This window comes from Frankliniella occidentalis, unplaced genomic scaffold (assembly GCF_000697945.3).
Source record: "Frankliniella occidentalis isolate FOCC.00 unplaced genomic scaffold, Focc_3.1 Scaffold253, whole genome shotgun sequence".
Classification (NCBI taxonomy): domain Eukaryota; kingdom Metazoa; phylum Arthropoda; class Insecta; order Thysanoptera; family Thripidae; genus Frankliniella; species Frankliniella occidentalis.
The window spans coordinates 360520-365735 of record NW_026267379.1 but is presented as its reverse complement, the minus strand read 5'-3'; the positions used below and the strand labels follow the sequence as shown (position 1 = coordinate 365735).

Here is a 5216-nt window from a genome sequence, read left to right as displayed (position 1 = left end):
GCCCCGCCACCCTGCTGGCCGCGCCCCGCCCGCCGTCACTTGGCCGACGACGACCGGTATACGACGCCGTGGGCCGTGGCAACCGACTGGATCCCGCCCTGTGCGGATTCATGTTACAATAAAGCCCCGGCCAGTAAGTAGGATGGAGCAGCTGCTGCTCTCTCTCTTTCTCTCTCTCTCACCCGGCGGAGAGGAGCCCAACAGGATCAAGATCACGTCTATTGAGGTCTCATTGAGGCCCAAGGCCACAGGATAAATTGGCATTTTTGTAGTCATTTTGACCACATTTCCACGCCAACGAAGTAAATGGAGCTCCCCTCCGTTTGTTTCTCTTTCCCCGGGCCGCGGCGGGCCTTTCTTCTCCTCTCCCAGCAGCCTGGCGGCCTCAAGGTCAGCGCGCGATACGCCTGCGCTCCTCTCTCCTGGAGCTCTTCTTCCTCGCGGCCCGGGCGCGCGCCCCTGCCGTGTTTCCCGCTCGCAGCTTTGTGTTTCCGCTGCGGCAGTGCGCTGTTGACGTTTAGCGGTGCTCACGCACACTCGCTGCTACACGTGTACGTTGTCTTGCACGGAGGACACACACCAACACACACGCACGTGCTCACAGTCACACACACACACACAGACACTTCAACCCATACTGACTTGCCGACACACACGCACACGAGCGCCGGCCTCCGAGTCCGCTCCCGGGCCAGTGTAGGACCTCGCAAGGACCTCTTAGGGCTGCCAGGCACCGCGGCGACGACAATGAGCTCCAACAAACCTTCTGTACGCGGTGTCCTGCGGCGGACTGTCCTCCTCCTCCCGCCTGCGGTGGGTCCTGCGAGCAGCAGCAGCAGCAGGTCCTTGCTCGGGGCCCCCCAACACCAACAATGCGCCCGCTTGTCGACACGTCGCGCGTCAGGGTGGGGTGGTGGAAAAAAAAGGCTAATGACGACGATGGTCACACGTGCGACAATAACACACGCGACAATACCGTGACAGCACGTGCGCAATGTGCGTGCTGTCCTCGCGCCGCCGCAGCAGCGGTCACACACGGCCGCGTTATTCACAGCGGCTGTCACGTTATTTCCACTCAAACGCGTCCATCACGCCGGCCGGGCCGCGCGTAACAATTAGACGCCGAGTGGGTGAATGGGTGCTGCCGGGCCGGGGCCGGGCCTGCGGGCGCGACGAGGACGCGACGGAACCACCACCACCACCACCATCATCATCATCCGCGGGGAAAGTTGTTTCATTTTTTGTCGTTGAGGACATCACCAGCGCGTCGCGTCGCGTCGTCCCAACAATAACAAAAGTTTTGGAGGAGGTGACGGGTGACATGACGCCGCCGCTGCGGCCGCCGCCGCGCGGGAAAAAGTGGACCACGCGGCGAATAATGTAACGCACATTAATCAAACTCCGTCACTGTGGTGGAGGGCTCTCATCACGGCGTGCATGCGGGGCGGCGCGGGGCCCTGGGCGGCGGCGGAAACGGGCCGGGAGAAAGCCCTCGTTAAGCGGAGGGTCCCTCCTCCCTCGCGGTCCCGGCGTGCATCCCGGTGGATCACGTACCACTACCGGCCGGCCGCCGTCCGGCTGAAGGGAGGCCAATTGATGCCGCGGATGGACTGCGCCTTGCCTGGCGAATCATTTCAATGGCCCTCATTACACTGGTGCTGCTGCTGCTGCTGGATCGCTGCGGCGAGGGGGGCGCACAGTGGGCGGAAATCAGTAAAAGTGGGACAAAATTCAACCGCTCAACGGAGGACGGTGAAAATTGGTATCGAGTCGTTTTAAATAACGTAGAAGTCATCTATGACATACATTTCGATCCAAAATGTTTTAGTGGTATTAGATACAAAAATGCCATGTCGAAAAATTATTTCAATTTACATATTTTTGTCAAAAAAACAATTGGTGCCAAGGCAACACAGCTTTTATGAAAGAAGAAACGATTTTCAATGAAAAACGGAACGAACAGCACGAGAAATCACGAAGTGCAACTTTGTCGTTTGTCCTTCCCCTGCACAGGTCAACCTAACCTCAAAATATTCTTTACACCCGTTCTTTTATGACTCACTTATTTCCAGAGCTTGATTTCAGTTGAAATTAAAGCAATGTTTTTAACGTCCTCACCTTTTGCCATACCAGTCTCGTGTCAAACTGTCTGAAACTAAAAAACTGACACTATGCTCCCCGAGCAACCTAACCATCGGGTGGGTCGCATCGGAGGCAGTATTCGTAGTTTGAAGTGATCGTGTAAGTAAAGCGGCACGTTGCGGCAAAAAATTCAAAAAGGGCTTCATCGCCCATACAATAAAGAACTTATTTCAATTTAGTTCTGCCCGGCGAACGCCGGCGATCAATAGATATTCCTTATAAACCGACGGTTACGCCGCAGAGTTTTACCGACTTAGAAACATGATTTAAGTTTAAATACTAATTCGAGTGAGGAAAACTGTGGTTCGAAAGAAATATTTTGACCTTTCTTTGCATCTTCTCGGCGACGGCTTGTCCAGTTAAGTCCGCTTTCATGGTAAAAAAGTAAATTTCAAAATGGTCTCATGACCCGGACTGACGCCGGGCGGCAGAGAGGTAACTTCAGATACTCCTATAAAGCACGAAAATACTTCTGCAAAGTAAACCAAAGCAAAATTATGACCTTTAGGATGTTATCTATTAGTATGCCTCACTGAATGGTGTTTTAAGACAAGAACAAAAAGTAATTTTTGTCCCTGAATTTTCGATTTCCGCCCACTGTGGGGCGTGGCGGAGCACGGCGGCGCCCGGCAGCTGGCCGACCAGGAGGAGGGCGGCCCGCCGCCGTTTTGGATCAGCAAGTTCCCGCACCATTGCATCCTGACCGCCGCCGGCTCGGGCGTGGCGCTATCCGCCTCTGAGGCGCCCGGCCCTCCCGGCCTCCCGCGGCCGCCGCGGCCCTGGCCGAGACCTACTTTTGGACCCTCCTCATTCACCGCGCATCGCCGGCTCGCCGCCGGGCAGCGCAGGGCCCCCGCCGCGCGCGCCACCCCGCCGGCACCGGCCCGACCCGCCGGACCTAACCTCAGCGGCGAGTGTCCGGTCTTACAGGCTCCGCGGGGCACCCGCACGCACGCGCAGCACATACGGGGGCGTCCGGTGAGGTAAGCGAGGTCATAAAGCGAGCCACTGCGAGTTACTCGATATACTCTGCCGGGATGAGCACCTTATTGCTGAGGGGTTTGAGGCGCCCGCCGCGGCACCTCGCCGTCGGCGGGACACGTGCACTTTGCTCTGCGGCCCGGGCGACGACGAGTGGTGACGACGCGGCGTCGCAAGTTTGACGAGCGCGCCAACTTTCCCGCGACCGTTTTTCGCAATGTTTACCTGTGCTCACTTGTGCCGCCCCCCGCCCCGTCTCCCCTACTGATCCCCCGGGTGCTTAGAGAGACCCGCGCCCACGGCTTCTAAACGCTGCCCCGCCAATAAACGGACCAATTCACGGCACAGTGTCGGGCACACGTCGCGGTGACGCGGCGGGGAGAAGCGGGGGGCGGGGAGCGACTGTGAAAGTGCCGAGTGATGCATCGGGGGCCGTCGAGGAAACACGAGCGAGTCACTCACCTGCTGAGCTGGCTCCGCTACCGCCGCCGCGCCATGGCCCGGGCGGGCAGCACCTCCGCGACGACGACAGCGCGCGCCGTTCCGCTGCTGCTGCTGGTCGACCAGCACCGCCTCCAAGACCTCGCCGTGACGCCGGCGTGTGGGGCTATGAGGCGCCGCGCGGCGTGTGCTCGCCTGCCGCTGGAGGAGAGTGTGAGAGAGAGGGGAGGGCGGCGGCCGGCGGCGGCGGCGTGCACCTCGCGGGGGGGAAGGACCAGACAGGACCCCGGCCGGGAGGGCAGCCTGCCGCGCGCCGCTGGAGGCAAGGCGGCGCGGTCTCGGGCGCTCTGCAGTCTGGCTCAGCCGCTGCAGACGCAGCCGCCAGGTTGTTGCCCCGTCCAGGTTGTGGCGGCCAGTCTCCTATCATGGAGGTGGAGCTGGACCACGCTCTGGAGGAGAGGAAGGACATGACGAACCTCCGCCCGCCCCCCCTGTCCCGCACCCGCCCCGGCTCCCCTGCCGCAACTGCAGGCCCCAGGCCAGATAGCCGGAGGCCAAACGCGCGACTTGCACGGCCCGGCCCGGCGCGGAATCTCCCCGAGCGAGACGTTTCAAAACAAGGATACTAGGATACTCCGTCCGACAACATTGCCTTGTGATTGGGAGCAGCGCAGCAGCGCACGGTGAGGGCGGCGCGGCCAGCACTGGCGGCAGTGGCATGGGGGATTAGACGCTGGATCCAAAGCAATCACCAAGTGCATCATTCTTACCCCGTGCTTTTAATCGGCTTGGAGAAGGCGAAGCGCAGAGGCAAACTTTTGAAAAAATGCATTTAAAAACGAGCACGTTGTTGTTGAAGTTGTGGGAGGAGAAGGAATTTCTTCTTCGCACTACAAAGGAAATCGTTAGCTATTGGTTCTCAGTTACTAAGCAGCCACACTACTCGTTGCCAAGGATTTTACAGTGTAGAACTGTTTATTTGGAGGGTATGATCATACGCCACCACCGGCAGTCGTCGCTTCTTGTATACTTTGACGTGCGGCAAGCACATGAAGCGATACTGTATTAAATCACCAAATGTGTATAGTTGGAAAAAAACAATTATTAATGGCCGGTACAGGCGTTCTTAGTGATCTCTGTGTTCATATTTCAAACAACAATTTTTGTAGAAAGTGAAGTAGACTCGTGTTGACTCGATATTTTTAAAAAATATGATGAATCTTATTATTTTAAATCTAATTTTGGTAATGGAGTTCGGGAGAAACGTGGGCCAGTACAGACAGACGCACAGCAAAACAGCAAAAGGCTTCGCTAACATTCAACCAATCATATGGCTCTTAGGCTCCCAGAAGTGGGCTCATTCCGAGGCCCACCACGTCATGGGCCCCATTCTAAGGCTGTTACGTTCCGAACGTTTTGTGTACGTCGCGATAGTGTCCCGGTGACGCTCACTTTGGGCCACCCCCATCAATCAGACCCTCTAGCAGCGCCTAGCCGCGCACCACACAATGAGTGGATTTATTTAAGAAGGACAGCTCGTGCCTACGACCTCGTCCAATTTGGCTGATATTTGGTGGACATGTTCCTCAATTGAATTGAAAAAAAGGCCAGGAAGCGTTTGGCCGAGAAAAATTTACTTCCGGAACTGTGGG

The 5216-nt window shown here is 57.3% G+C and overlaps 1 protein-coding gene across 3 annotated transcripts in view; it reads right to left on the bottom strand.

The window, feature by feature from the left end:
* Window positions 1-5216, bottom strand: part of LOC113204338 (uncharacterized) — a 17131-nt gene that overhangs the window by 10622 nt on the left and 1293 nt on the right. Inside the window, exon 1 of one of the 3 annotated variants that reach the window (XM_026419499.2) lies at window positions 3586-3742. The exons of the other annotated variants lie outside the window; for them this stretch is intronic. The gene's annotated coding sequence lies outside the window, so the exon portion shown is untranslated. Of the gene's footprint in view, window positions 1-3585; window positions 3743-5216 lie in introns of those variants that run through there. 3 annotated transcript variants of the gene reach the window in all.